The 16,080-nt window shown below is 43.9% G+C and overlaps 1 protein-coding gene across 9 annotated transcripts in view; it reads left to right on the forward strand.

Annotated features, from left to right (window-relative positions):
- LOC149307249 (CUGBP Elav-like family member 4) overlaps positions 1-12,580 on the forward strand; it is a 199,471-nt gene extending 186,891 nt beyond the window's left edge. For 8 of the 9 annotated variants that reach the window (XM_089538742.1, XM_089538736.1, XM_089538738.1 and 5 more), the window contains one exon: positions 1,697-12,580. The gene's annotated coding sequence lies outside the window, so the exon portion shown is untranslated. The remainder of the gene's footprint in view (positions 1-1,696) is intronic. The other variant, XR_016282357.1, reaches the window with a different exon arrangement.
- Positions 12,581-16,080: the final 3,500 nt, after the last annotated feature.

Here is a 16,080-nt window from a genome sequence, read left to right on the forward strand (position 1 = left end):
GTCCCCTGCTTTGGTTTGAAGCCTAATTAAGACTTTGTACATTACTCCACTGATTAAAGCAGGGGTGGGCAACATCTAATGGCGCAAGGGACCATTTTTGGCCCAAGGCACCCACTGTGGGTCCAGAAATGCTTTTTAAAAAACCTAAAAGTGGTGAGAAGTCCATTTCAGGTTCCTTTTTTAGTTTGAGTCTGCATGTTTCTAGGATCCTGAACCCTATCTAGATGCAGAACTTCTGCATCCAGAAGTTTCCAGTTATAGGAAAATAACATGTTCAGGTTTAAAAACATTGGTATGGAGGGCACTGGGGAATTCTGAGAGGCCCACGGGCCATGAAATTGCTTTGGAAGCTTTTATGTGGCCCACAAGTTACACATTGCCCACCCCAGCTTAAAGAAAGAGAAACATCCCACAGTCTGAAGAGCATCAATGGGTGTTATCAAATGGGAGTTTTACCAGCTCAGATCCAGGGTGAGTGCGAAACGAACAATGCGAATTCACGTTATGACGTTAATGTATTTTCACATCTGGTCGCCCTTCCGAATCGAGGGGCTGCGGAGCCAGTTTGAATCGAGGGCAATTCACGTTATGCGGATTCACGCAAAGTGAAGTGAGTGCACATTGTATTACCACACCTGGCCATACAATGCGAACTGAACCATTCGAATCGGCACCTTGCGCATGCTCAGTGGGGCTCTGAATGGGTTGCGACCTTTTATGCTTCCGGGGTGAAGAAGGTGGTCACTTCCTTTTTCCTGTTTTGCGTGACCAGCCTCAAGCCCTAGAGGGTAACGTTATTATGTGAACTGGGTAATGTTATTACATGATTATGATAACACGAAACATGCGTGAAACCCCCAGGAAAGGTTTCAGCCTTACCTCAGTGCCAGCAGAGTGATCGCTCCCCACCCCCCCACACCCCCGGGTGCCCTGAAAGCGGAAAGGACCACTGGAAAGGAAAAGGGGGGAAATTGCAGCACCGCATCATGGGAAATTTGCAACCTGGGGGTTTTGCGGTGGTGTACCAGAGCACAAGCAAATTGGAATTCCACATCAGACCAATCCGCAGTGAATTCGAACCGAGCTTGAATGCAAATCCTGTCAACTCACTTTTTTAGCAAACTCCCCCAAATGAGGAGCCAGTAAGGATTCAGTCCGAAAGCACCGCAGAAGCGCCACGCAAGGAGCTCCCATTGAAAGGAACCTGGTGTGAAAATACATTAACGTTATGACGTGAATTCGCATCTTTCGATTCGCACTCGCCCTGGATCTGAGCTGGTAAATCCACGTTTGATAACACCCACAGTCTCACTCCTCTGGAGTGACATGAGATGCTCTTTGCTTGTAGCTTGGTACAACTGCAAAATTTCCCAAGTTGAGTTCCTAATAGAGCAAGGATGGGAATCAAGCAGCCCTCTAGGTACTGTTTGGTTGTATCAAAATAAAAGCTAAAAACACTGATATAAATATAAATTCATGCTTCTTAATTATGCTCCAAATGGATGACATTTTGAAATGGACAGAAGGTTCAAAGGTAGGGCATGTCCTGGAAAAGAAGGAGATCTGGTCACCCTGCTGAGGAACCCTAGCTAGCTAGGCTAGGCCATGTCTTGGTCTCGACTCTAGCAATTCCTGTGCAGAATGCCTCCTGGTAGTAGCCCTGGTCCCTTTTTAACTTTTCTTTTCTGTCTTGCAGATGGGATGCCATGCGGCGTATGAAGAGTATTCCCCTTGTCCCACCTGCCGTATCCAGACTTGTAACTCTCTTTCTTTGCAACATATCACGGATGAGGAGAAGATGGAGGTGGAAGAGTAGGAGAAGGAGAGAGATACTGGTGAAACAAGAGAACCAGTTTGGTTATAATTCCTTTTTTCTTTTCTTTTTTCTTTTCTCTTTGGAATTTCAGATTGTTTTTTTTTTGGGGGGGGGGAGGTTGTCTCTTTAAAAGGCAACAGAAAGCAAAGAAGGTAGCTGTGACCATATTGGACAAGAGGGAAAGAAACGCTGACGTTGGCCTAACGCAAAACTCCATGACACAGAAAGAGGCCGCAGAAGAAGACTTTTTTAAAAAGAAAGAAAGAAAAGAAAAAGAAAAATCCCTCCCAGAAAGAGGGGTGGGATTTTGCAAGAAGAATGGTTGCAGGTGCGAAACCTGCTGGTGGGACCAGGCTCTCTCTGAAGCACTTGTCCGACGCAGATATTTCGGAAGAGGGAGGCCAAACAGATCTAAACCAAAGCTGGTGGATTTGGACCAGGCCTATATGTTGTTACACCTGGGTAACGCTTTTTGTTTTGTTTTGTTTTGTTTTCAAAGGGGAAAAGACAAAAAAGAGGTGGGTGTTTGTTTGTTTTCTGCATCTGTTTGGGAAAAGAAAAAAATCAGTTGCTAAAAGGATGTTGAACTTAACAGAAGATATATATATAAATAGGTCTATATATCTATATCCCATGGATTGGGAGGTGGGGGTTTCTCTACCCCACTTTGTCCTCAGTCCAGGGAGATTGGATTACCTTCTTTCAAAGTCATATCATTCCTTAGAGTTTAGGGACCAAAGGACTATTGCTTTTTTAAAATATATAAATATATATATATAAATGAATTAATTTAAAAAACAAAAACAAAAGGTTGAAAAAAAGAAACTCAAAGAAGTTTTAAAAAAAAGCAAACAAAAAAAACCAAGCTTCATGTCAAAGCTGCGAGTTGTCTCCAGGAGAAGTGAACGCAAGTACACAACGAGCAGATGTCGCTTTGTGAGCAGTGTAGCAAATGACAGTGGCCTGTTGACCGCATTGAACGCTATAGGGTTTAAGCAAGGGGTAAAGTTGGGGTATTTTTAGGGGAGGGAGAGAATATCTTGGCAGCGGCTCTCTCCGCCTCTCTCCAAAAAGACACTTGGCTTTTCAAAAATTGTGTTGTGAAATAGCTGGCGGGTGGGAGGGGAGGGAGAGGTTTCTAGTTGCATCCCTGATCTTCTTCTCCCATGTGCTGAAAGTAAATATCCACTGGTGTGAAAAGAGACACAGGGTCATCATGGCTCAGACAAAGCTGCTTTTTACTGAGTCCATCCAGCTCAAGGCTTCCACTAGTGGACTTGTCTGGAGATGCTAGAATTTGAAACAGGGAGCTCCTATATGCAAAACCACATGCTTTGCTGCTCAGTGTTGCCTCTTCCTTGTAGAAATACAGTGCATTAACTCAGAAGGAGATCCAGAGTTACAACAGTTTTGAAAGACAGTTCTCACAATCCAAATATAGCTGAGGTTGGCTACTATATGGGAAGATGGAGGCCCATTCCCCAAAATCTTCCTCCCGTGGGCAACACCCATACATCCAGGTATACTGGGAGTGATGTCAGCTCACTTTGAGTTACTGTTTGGGGTCACTTTGGGACCAGAGAAATAGGGTTTGGGGAGAGGGCAAAGTGCAACATTTGTGTGCCCTTTTGAAAAATGAATATTTAATAATATGGAAGACCCCAGGTAGTTTCAGGAGCCACAAAATTGGTATTAAGGCCTTTGTGTGGCCCACAAAGTGCACTTAACCTATCCCTAAACTACAGCTAACCAAAATTGTCCAAAAAAAGTGATTTCCACAAGCTTTCAATAAATCTCACTAATTCAGTGAGACTTCTAAGTAAGTCTGCATAAGGTTGCAGCCTTCTTAGTCTTCATTCAGGATTAGCCCAAGACCCATTCATTATTAGTGCCCTGTCCTAACCTACCTGCAACATTGACCCAACAAAACAACTGGGGTACAGTCATTGAATCATAGATTTGCAAGAGCCACCTAGTCCAACCCACTGCCATGCAAAAATACACACCTAATACAGTCCTGAAAGATGCTCATCCAACCTCTGCTTAAAGATTTAAAGGAGAGTCCACCACTCCATAGCAATCTATTCTGCTGATAAATACGTACTGGCTGAGACTATTCATTCTTTTATATATATAATGTATCTACCATTTCAGGCTGAGAATGGCCATGCAATTTAGGGACTTCTGGGATCTAACAACAGCATAAGCCAGGTTGTGCATATGGGTTTGTTGTGCACGGAGTAGATATTAAAGTACACAGCATTCTGTGTGAATGTGCCTTGCCTTTGTGCATTTCACATTGTAGTTGCACAATAGGTTGTCAGCCATCCGCATTGCCCATTGATCCATATATGTTACACTGCGTTGGTATTCAGTATAAGACTTGTATAACATAATTCCACTTGTGGGTATTTTGGCTGCCCTGTAAAATCTCAGCTCATGACAGAAAGAGCATTCCCCAAGTCTGTCTTCATTAGAAAAATTCAAAAGTGCACACTAGGTCAATACTTCCATAACTCTCCATTGGACTGTGCATAAGTCTGAAGGGGAAGGAGTACTTTACCGTGTCCAGGGCAGGGACGTAGCTGGGGGGGGTCCGTAGGGTCCGGACCCCCCTTCTGTTAGATACAATGAATGGTCCGTGCTGCTGCACCGCCACACCCAAGCCCCATTATAATGGTGGCACTTAGTCTGGACCCCGCCTTTCCAAATTCCTGGCTACGTCCCTGTTCAGGGGGCATTTCGGCCTTACTGTAGCACATAGCTGTATGTTGAAACATAATCGCATTGATTTTCAAGCAAGTGACCTCCAGGGAGGTGGAGCTTCAACCAAATCTCTTTCTTCAAGATTGTGTAAAGGGTCAGTCAGGCCTAAATGAGTAGGGCTGCATCTCTCCACGACTGGCACCTTATACCTGCCTGTGTCTCTTGTTTGGGCAATGTGGTCAATTTGGTCTCTTCTTTCCTCCACATCAACCCAGTCCCTCCACACTTAACAAAGGCCATCCTGTGCCTGGTGAGAACAGTGGGGAATTGGAGAGGCAGTGGATCTCAGTAGAGGGTAAAATAATTTCACCTCTGGCTACATGGGAATGGCCAGACACTTCCCTAATCTTCCAACACTCTCCCCAGGCACAGAATGGTGGGAAGGGAGGCACTGCAGTGAATCTACAGTCAGTCCAAGGGTCAGTGAATGGCCAACTGCAGCATAGTTCCACATACAGGACTACTACACTGCACTGGACCATATAGGATTGCAGCCCATGTTCCCAACCAAATGTAATTGTTGTTGCGATCCGCCCTCACATCAACTCTGACTTACAATGACCTGTAATGAGAATGAGAGACCTCCAAGTCACCCTGTTACCAACAGCCCTGCTAAATTCTTGCAAATGTAGGGCTATGGCTTCCTTGAATGCTTGGTAAGATGGAAGGCAATCAAAAAACAGGAAGACCACAATACAGGTGGATAGACCCAATCAAAAATCCAGCCTAGTCTAGAACTTTGTTTGCTCCACAGGGAGCTCCCCATTGTACTGAATCTGCCTATTCTGCCCCATCTTACTTCCCATAAGCATCAGTATTAAAAAGATGAATGCTTAGGGCTCTTTATACTCATCTAAAAAAGTGTGAGTACTCACAATTTAGATCAGGGATAGGCAATCTGCGGCCCGCGGGCCAGATGCGGCCCGGCAAGGCCTTGGGACCGGCCCCAGCCCGGTCCTGCCACCGGAGCCTTTGGCCTATGAGGAGGAGGCGGGCAAGGGGGGGCAAGTGGCAGGCAAGGGGAGCAAGCAGGCGGGCAAGGGGGGCAATTGTCTATAAAAGCCTCCAAAACATGCATTTATATTAACATTTTTATTAAAATCAGCAAATTTTTTAGCATGTCCTCCATATTTTAAAAAAAATGTCCTCCATTTGAATTTTTTGTCCTACATTTGTCCCGGTTTTATTTATTTATTTAATTTTTTTTAAAAAAAAATAATTATTTATTTTTTGGCTTTGGCCCCCCAGTTGTCTGAGGGACAGCAACCCGGCCCCCGGCTCAAAAAGGTTGCCTACCCCTGATTTAGATCCTTAGATTTTGCCAGGCATAACCAGTCATTGCTGCCCATGTCTGTTCATTCCATTAGTTTAACGGACTGTTTGCTGTGAATTCCTGAAGGTAATTTTCCTTCCTTCCTTCCTTCCTTCCTTCCTTCCTTCCTTCCTTCCTTCCTTCCCTTTCTTTTATTTTCTCTCTTTTCCTTTTTTAAAAGAAAGTTTAGAGTTATAGTACTATAGTACAAAAGTGCTGTTTTGCCAATGCACCCCAACACTACAGTCCTAAGGGAAAAACATTCTTGAAAGGCGAGGAGGAGTCATGTTTTTTCCCCTAGATTTCCCAGAATTAAAAAGAAACCCACTTGAGGGTGGGAATAAAAGATAGCTGGTGCCAGGAATTGCCAGGAAATAGTCCAGGACAGCCGAAATGTTATTTGGATGTTTGAAAAACGAAGAAGGGGAAGAACTACAGCAAAAAAATACTGGAACATTTGCTCTGTCTGAAAGTGTTCCTTGTTCTCTTTTACATTTGGTCACCCAAATTGCTTACAGATTGTGTGAGAGTAAGGCTCAAGAGTTTATCACATGGGAGGAATTTCTCTTAATTTCGAATGAAAAGAAAGTGGGGCCAGAATGCATTCATTTGAATGTGCTAGTTCAGCGAATTTACGTGAATTCGAATTGCATTTGAACTGACTTCCCATTGACCAAAAATAGCTTGTCATTGCCCGAAATTGTGTGATCACCTCTCATGCAATAACGTGAAACCCCATGATTGCATTCGGACTGACTTCCCATTGCCCGAAATTACGTGTGGTAGTCTATCACGCAATAACGTTAAACCCCATGATTGCGCTCAGATTGCCATTGGATTATACTTCCAATTTCCCTTATCTGATTACGTCCACAGTCTGGGGAGCCACTACCCAAAGTCTGCAAGATCTGAGTAGGCTGTTGATGATGGAGTGGCTTGGAGGTCTCTCATCCATATGTTTGCCATAAGTCAAAGTTGATGGCAGTTAACAACAGCAAGAGACTTATTGCTTCATAACAATCCTGGATCCATGTCTCTCATTGCACTGGTGTGATTTCAGCCAAACCTTAAAATTACTTTCAAGAATCTGATGGGGAGAAAGAGGTCAGAGAGAACACAAGAGTGTGTCGTGGGAAACAGGATTAGAGGAAGTGCCAAATAAGTGTGAAAGAAAGTCAAGGTGCATGAAGGATCTAGAGTTGTCTCGTCGTCCTTCATGGGTCCACATTCCCTAATGCGGTCGCTCGGCCACTGGAATTCTTCTTTTTTCTATTTCCCTTTCCTTTCCCCCCTTTTTAAAAATCTGCTTCATTGTTACATTTCCTAGTGGTTTAGAACAGAATGCTTTTCGTAGAGTGGTTAGCATTTAACATAGAAGAAGCCCTCCGTTTGAAACAAATGAAACCTAAAAAAACAAAATGCAACAAAAAAAAAAGACAATCGACTTTAGTGACCTTGTGAAAGTGACTTTTTTTAAAAGTAAAAAAGAAAACGGCATGTGTGTGCATCTGATGGGGAGAAAGAGAGAGGGAAAGGAAGACACACAGATACAGAGAACTATACTGAAGTTGAGGGGGTTGGCAGGCTTGTATGAAACAGAAGGAGTGGAGCATTGCGGGGCATGTTGGAGCTGAGCTCACCTTATCACTGCTGGCAAGGAAAAAAGAGACATGCTTTGGTGCAACTGGTCCAAACAATCATGTGGCCTTTTTCCATGTGGTCAGAAGCAGATGCAACTGGTCAGGTCCTCACAAGCATGGACAGTGTGGCACAAGCCAAGGAATGGCAGTCAGTACCAGCAGAACCTCAGTAGTGATTGAGTTCTAAAAACCATCTTCTATATCATGACTCTAGCCTGCATGGGAGACACACCTTCCTCTGTTTTGGTACAAGGGAATTTCTTCCCTGTGTAGTTGCCTTTAACTAACTAGTCTGCCAGCTAGACCAAGAAACCAGCTCACTTTGGGCAAGATGTCTTCTTTATTTGCCTTGTTGTGATCCTGCAAAGATACTTTCCCTCTTCACCATTTGCTGCAAAATGGGCTTTCATCATGCACCCTACTCTCTCATTCCTCATTGCCAAGATCTGTAGGGGGAAATTTCTATGGCAGGCTTTATATACTGATGTAAATATGGCTCTCCCACTATTCCCAGGAAAGCATCGAGGGTTTAACTGAAGTTGATTGAAAGATGCTGGGAGCTTGGTTAGGCTGCTGAGATGTGATGGCACTTGTAATTTGTCATCTGCAAACATGGACCAGGGTGTAAACAGTGAAAATCTGTGGGTTCTAACCACTGTACAGGAAGGGTAAACTATTTTTTAAACAGTTGAAAAAGAAAGGTGGGGAATTGAGTATCTGGAATCCCTAACAAGGATAATCCTAGATGTGCAAGAATCCTGGCAGTTCAGGGCTTCTTCTGCACAGAAAAATGTGTATTAGTTTTTTTGTGCAGAAAACAAGTTTCCAATTGTTTGGGGGCAAAATACTCTTTTGTGTGCAAAAAATGCTGCTTAATGTAAAAAGAGGCATTTTTGCACAGAATAAGGCCCAAACTGTGAAGTTTCAAAAACTGCACAGTTTTAAAATTATTTTCTCACAGTGAGGAGGAGAAAACCATTTTTGCAATGTGTAAGACTTATTTAGTCAAGGACTACAAGAACTAAATTCATGAAGATGTCCTTTCCTAGCTCTTAACACAACCTTGGAGCAAACAAAAATGAGATCCTATTTCATCCACACCTAGAAAGGGCTGTGGAAGCATTGACCTATTGCAGGGATGGAAAACTTTTGGCCCTCTGGATGTTTGAGCTACAGCTCTCACAGTCCTTTATCACTGGCCAAGCTCATGAAATTGTAGACCAAACCACCACGAAGGTCTAAAGTCCCTCTGCTTGGCCTATACAGTCATGACTATATAGGAACCTGGGGTATATTCTGAAATGGCCTGCTGCTTTCTCTCCTCCCTTTCCTTTGTATGATCCCAGTGGACTGCCACAGGTCTGTGCAAGGGCCAGTCAGGTGCATTGCTCTGTTCTTAATCCAAGGAAAGCTCCAAGCAGTTTTTGGGGGCTCCACTTGAATGTTGCAAGAGCTGCAGAAGATCTTGATCCTACTTGGCAAACAGTGCCCAATCCTTACAAGCAACACAGTGAGTGAAGTGATAGGAACTTAAGACAGGAGAGTAGACTATGGATTTAGGATGCTTTGGCAAGGAATGGGGAGGCTTCCCATGCCTGAATGAAAATACTCATTGGGCATTGTAAATGGCCTTACCTGCTAGTTGTTCACCGCACTCAATGTTGTCTACTCTGTTGGCAGCAAATTTGCAAGGTCTCAAACACAGGAGTACCACATTACCTACTGCCCAATCCATTTTTTAAAACTGCAGGTGCCAAGGGTTAAAGCTGAAACTGATTCCACCCCCAATAGATGCTGTTCTGCTAACAGAGTCATCCCAGGATTTTTTTTGCTGCCTAAGACAAGGATAAAATGATACTCAGTTGTGTGCATACAACTATTGCACTTTAACTGCCCTGGTTCTATTGTATGGAGTGCTGGGATTTGCATGCTTAGAATGTTCAGCCAGAGAGCTCTAGGGCCTCACCAAACTACAAATCCCAGGATTCCATATGAGGCTGCCATGGCAGTTAACATGGGCTCAAGTTTCTGTAAATTTATAGAGTAAAAGAGAAGCCAGAGTCCTTATATTTGAGGCCAGTCCACTGAGGAGATAGAAATGTGAGTGGAGAATAGAAGACCTTTTTAAAAAAAAAAGTAGAATGGGTGATGCAACTTTGCAAGTTTCCTTTGTAACTTCTCAGAATTTGAAATGTCACTTTTTTGGAAACGGGTGGGTAAACTCCTGATCTTGGGGTATCCATAATGTTGCCAAGGTGAAAGAACTGGAGCTTAGCTTTAACTTTAAAAAACACAATTTCAAAAAAATAAATAAAAATAAAATAAATCCATAGATAACATTCCTTTCCAGTTTTCCAAGAAAGAGGCCAGGGATGATAGGACCTGAGTTCCCAGCAGAGCATATTAATGGAAGAAGACTGCCTCAGTGGCCCAAGGGTTACATTTGCCCTACCTGCAATTGCATACAATATACAAGAAAAAGGATACAGAGGATGCTTAGGCAGCCAGTAGGCATCCTACCCTTAGATATTTTGGACTATAGCACCCATCCAGCCCTAGGCTGCATGGCCTGCAGTTGTGGATGATGGGAGCTGTTTTGCAGATGCATGGAGAGAGAATGCCAGATTGTCCCCAATGTTTTTAAGGCATCTGTCCTCACCTAATCCATCTGTCCTCACCTAACCATGTCCATAGAGGGTCTTTCTCCCCAAGACCACCACTCTGCCATTGGCTGCTGCTTTCTTCGTGACCCCCAGCTTCCACAGAGCACAATCAGCTACAGAAGCAACTGCCATCTCTCTAAGGGCTACTACCTTTTTGCTACCATAGTCTATTTGCTACCTTTGAAGGGACTGCACGGGTTGGAGACGGTAGGAGTGTTCTTATTTGCAAAGCTACCTCTGATGTCTTAAGCAGACCAGTCCCGCCCTTCTCACATGCCGTCACTCTGATCCTTCCTTAGATGCTTTTTTGCCATTCGTAGCTGCCAGGGAGCAGAAAGTCTCATGATAAGGAGGTTCCAAAGAAGAAAACTTGGGTGGGAGGTAAGGTTTCTGTTCCCCAACTTGGTTGCTCATCACATTGCACATGAAATCGAGGGTATCCTTGGTATCGACTGCCTAGTTCTCAGATGCAGGCCTCATTGTGTTTCTAAGATTCTTTCCAGGGTGGAAACTCTGTGTCCATTAAAAAATAAATGGTTTTGTACGTTATTGGGATGGGATTGCATGGTGGGTGGATAGGGAGCCAATACATTTTTATTTGAGCTTGGGCTTGCTGGAGTCAGACCGCTCCTGAGTCAACCCCCTGCTTGCAAGTTGTTTGAAAAGTCAGCATTGGGCTCTGGGACATGAACATTATGTATACTGAGACTGTTTTGCTCTACATGTACGGTTGAAAAGAATGCCACAGGAGCAAGAGTGCCTTCCCTTCACCGCTTATGATGGACGCCTCTCCCGTTTCTGGGGTTTAGGATTCGATCGTTTGGGTCAGCGACCACAGCTCTCCCAAGAACCTGTCCACTAGAGGAGGAAATGGTCAAATTCCAGATGCCAACTCCTGTTGCAGAAATTGACTGTGCTTGTCTATTTCTCTTTGTTTGTATTATTTTTTAAAAAAGCATTCTAGAGGCCTACAGAAGCCATGCTGCCATGCATTGGTCCTTATGGCCCTGGTGCAGTGGTAGTTTAGCTAGCCACGTTTCTTTTATGGCTGTCAGGAGAATGAAAGGCTCCAGCTCAGCTGTGCAAAAAGCTGGAGAAGAGACCATTTTATCAAAATTGCTACCAGTCAAGCAAGCTTGCCACTAACAAAAGCTGTTCCATACTGCTACTCTCGAAGGAACCAGGAGCCATGTCAACAGGGAGGCTACCATGATCATTTTAATCTTCTTGCTGTTTCCTCCAGCTTTTGTCTGGGAGACCAAGGAGTGTATTGATTTTCACCCAAGAGCCTTCAAAACCCATGGACTTTATGCCGGGTTCCATCTTGTCTGGTATGTCAAGCATGGTCATATTTTTTTTCCCTTGGTACCCAAACTTAGGCTCTGAGCTGAAATGATAAAATGTGTAGACGCACACTTACAAATGGTAAGGCATGCATCAACCATGGGTCATCCAGAAGGGGAGGCCACTTCAAATATGACAGCACCAAAAGGCACAAGGGAAAGCCCAGCTAGAAATGATGCCAAGATCACGTGTCCACATGGTGACTTTGGAAAGCGATTGCATCCACACATGTAGAATGGCTATACAGAGGGCGGTTCCTTTGGGGTAAAAAGATATTTAAAAGAAATTTAATCAGACTCTTAATCCCATCTCCACTGCAAGCTAAAATAGGTGATTTCAGCAGGAGGTCACCAGCCCAAGTTCCCAAAAATGTATTATGTGCCTAACCAAAACTAAAAACAAAAACAGGACAAATAGGAAAGTATGAAGAGGTAAGTATTGCCCAGGACAAAGTGGAACATCTAATCAAGTGTTGGGGAGGAGGAGGAGGCTCTGTTACATTTCTTCTTCTCCCCAAAAGATTTAAGTCACAAAGCATACAAAGGCTGTTGCTGATGTTTGATGGCTCCCTCCCTGTTGACTGCCCATAGAAAGCCTCAGCCCCAAAGAACTGTTTTTAGTCTGCCCTGGCCGTTAGGGTAACTCATTCCTCATGTAGTTTCTAAGCAGGATGACCACTCATGCCCAGCTAGGTTCTCAGGAGGACAAGATTCACTAGCCACCAAGCATTCATTTCCTTTTTTCCACCAAGTCCTCTGACCAAATGGTGATTTGGAGGACAATCCTCTCACCCTGCCACTTGCCTTCCCCAAATGGGCTTTCTGTTTCTGTCATTCCAAAAGGAACGCTGCCTTCCCAGGCGTGGGGCAGCAGTTTTGGCATTCCAGTGGATTTACAATTCTTTTGATTGATTCCTTCTTATGATTTCTTGTAGTATAATAAAGAAAGACGAATGGACATTGTTATCTCTGTAGCTCTGTAGCTCTGTAGTTAATGATATTCTGCTTAGACTGAAATAAAGCACAGTCCAGTGGGAATTTGCCCGGATGGTTCATGTTTGAGTCTCTTATTTACAGGGGGTTTTTTTGGGGGGGAGGGGGTCATCCTCAACCTGTTGCAGCCATTGAGATGTAGGTAAGAACATCTCCTTTAATTTTACTGGGGAAATGCAGCTATGAACCCAAATAGCCACATCTTGGCCTCCAATACTTCCCCAAAAGGCTGTGATGTAATAACAGCCTGAAAGGATCAAGTCTATTGTTGAGGTAGGCACTTTTAGAACCTAATGTTAAGTGTTCTTATGCTAACTGAAGCACTTCTCTTGCATTAGAGCATAACCCAGAGGTGGTATAGTCAGGTGTCTGTGGACATTAAGTGCCCTAGTAAAACATCTAGGCCTGCCCAAGATATTTTCCAGCCTGAGGAAAGGACCAAAATGGCATGCACATGCCAATTCCAGCTGGCAAAAAAAGAGCTGGGAAAAGTGACTTTTCTAGATGAAACTTCAGAATCTCCCAGACTTTTCCAAGTTCTAGGAAAGCACACATGCACACACACAAACTGAACTCCCAATTGAAAATGGGGTGTCTTGTACACCTGATTGTACAAGGCTAGTTTGAGAGAACAGGACAAGCTGTAGGACAAGCTATAGGACATACTCAGAGAACAGGACAAGCTACAGGACAAGAATAGGACAAATTATATGACATACTCAGCTCAAACTCACCTCCAGCAATGGTGGCCTGATAGCTCCCATGTCACTGGGACAATGAATCAGTTCCAGGATTTAGATTTCTGCAAGGGAGCTATCCAAGGTGCTCCAATTAGAATCATAGAGTTGAAAAAGACCACAATGCCATCCAGTCCAACCTCCTGCCATGCAGGAACACAGAATCAAAGCACCCCTGACAGATGGCCATCCAGCCTCTGTTTAAAAGCCTCCAAAGAAGGAGACTCCACCACTCTCTGAGGCAGCATATTTCATTGTCCAACAGCTCTTACTCTCAGGAAGTTCTTCCTACTGTTGAACTGGAATCACTTTTTTTTCTAGTTTGAACCCATTGCTCCAGGTCCTAGTCTCTGGAGCAGCACAAAACAAGCTGGCTCCCTCCTCAATACGACATTAAGGATATTTAAACTGGGCTATCATATCACCTCTTAACCTTCTCTTCTCCAGGCTAAACATGCCCAGCTCCCTAAATCACTCCTCATAGGGCATGGTTTCTGGACCCTTCACCATTTTAGTCACCCTCCTTTGGACACACTCCAGACTCTCATGGGAAGGGCGTATTTTTGACAGCTTATGGTCGGTCTTCTCCAACCTGGTAGATCGTACAGATTTTTGGACTACACCTCCCATCAGCCCCAGATATCAAGGTTATGGAGTAGAGCTGAAACTTGTATTTCTTCCTACCTGTAGCTCCCAGGAAGCTGCCTTAGCCTGAGTTAAGCTATCCCTCCATCTAGCTCAGTGTGATCTATTCCAGTCAGAGGCAGTCTGCAAGAATCCTCCAACCAACCGATGGGCCTTCCTTCCCCTCTCACGCAGACATTAGGCTTAGAAATTGGGAGTCATCAATAGGGAAGGGTTACTGTCATGCAGCATAAAGTGGGGACGGTTGTCCAGGGTTCCAGAGACAGATCTTTGCCAAACTCAACCTGGAGATGCTAGGGATTAATCTGGGGACATTAATAATAATAATAATAATAATAATAATAATAATAATAATAATTTGTTTTATTTATATACCGCTATTCCAAAGATCATAGCGGTGAACAGCAAGTAAGCTAATTAGCAAGTAAGCTAATTTGCCCCCAACAGTCTGGGTACTCATTTTAGTGACCTTGGAAGGATGCAAGCCTGAGTCGAGCTTGGGCCCTTTTGCTGGTCTTGAACTCGCAACCTTGTGGTTTTGAGTGAATGGCTGCAGTACAGGCATTTAACCACTGTGCCACCAGGGCTCCTATGTCATCTCCTATTGAATAATACATGACCTCTGGTTTGATGATTCAGAGGTAGGAGTTCAAGTCAAGCAAACAGAGACCACAAACCCCAAATACACACCTGCCAGACATTTGGGCAGGTATCTGTTGGGGGTGTGAGCACACTCCCAGAGCCTCTCCATTGAGCATGCAGGCTGGAGGGGATTCTAAGTGTGAGATGAGTAGTCTGTAGTTTCCCCATATTTTATCCCTGACATATTACAACCCTTTCCAAATACAATGGAAGCAAATTCATCCTAGTTACAAGACTGCTGATTTTTTTTCCAGCAGGCTGCTTTTCTTTTTCTCTTTTTGCAGTTTGTCTATTGACTCTTGTAATGGTAGCAATAGCACTGCCCATCTCACCATTAGCAATTTGCAGGTTATCATTTAACTGTAGTTAAATAACTATTGGCAGAAGAACCTTTGAGAGCGGTTATGTTTATGCCTAGCACATTAGGCAGATACTTCCTCGATGATGGGAGGAAAAACCCACACTTAAGTATCTTGAGCTGGTTCCAAAAAAGGGGACATCCAGGCAGGTTTTCTGCAGTGTCACTCCATCATCAGAGTGCAGCTGCAAGCAGCAGAGAATGAGGCAATACTGCAGGCAAAGTACCACCTGCCATTTCAAGGGAGGTCTAAGACATTTTATTCCCTGAGACAGAGCATCCTATCCCTTCAAGTCAAAGTGTACCAGAGGTGGGGGAAGAAAGGCCTGCAACCCACATGTGGCCCCCAGAGTTGTTCTTTTTTGGCTTCCCGGAGTCAAACTTTTTGCCCCAAAATGCCCTCCAGGAGTTGTGGGTGCAATTTCACCATGTTCTGGGGTGCCCTTGGGCCATTTTAGGCCCAGAAGAGGACTTTCAGTCCTATGGTAAAAGAAAAAAACTTTATTTTTGGGCCTAAAACAGCTGGAAGGGGAGCAAGAATTTGGGGGAAATGACTCCCATGTCATCTAGACGATATTTAGGGGCAAACAAATGAGTGTTTTTTGTGGAGGGTACAACTCTTCAAAGTCTCTGGAACAATCCTCAATAGTTTCCCACTCCTAATATCCTGTATCCACAGCTAGCCAAATCATAATTGCGCACCAAACAAAAATTATTACAAGTCATTCACCTGCCTCCCAGCAGTACTAATAAAGTACTAGCAAATTAAATGACTAACATTTCATTGCCTTTGCATAACACCTAAAAGCAGAGCTTGGAAAAGTTATATTTTGGACTTGGGTTTCTAGGAACTATTGTCCAGCAACTTTTCCAAACTCTGTCTAAAATCTACTTGCTGAGACAGTTGGCTCATGCCACAAAGCAGCAGGGCTAGCCCAGTGGTCCTTTTAAAAACAATTGTGCAACATGTGACTGAGATGTCAAAAGCACTCATTCCATGAGAATGGAGACTGAATGACAGTGGCCCTGACAGCCACAGCAGCTCACTCAGCAATATGGAAAACACAACACTGACCTTGTATGTGCACACAATTTATGCACACATAAACACACACACACACAAATAAGTCTGTGCAGATGCACAAGAGCTTTTTTTAAACAGAAT

Source organism: Sceloporus occidentalis, unplaced genomic scaffold, assembly GCF_023333645.1.
Source record: "Sceloporus occidentalis isolate IW3139 unplaced genomic scaffold, rSceOcc1.0.p SCAF_9, whole genome shotgun sequence".
NCBI classification, from domain to species: domain Eukaryota; kingdom Metazoa; phylum Chordata; class Lepidosauria; order Squamata; family Phrynosomatidae; genus Sceloporus; species Sceloporus occidentalis.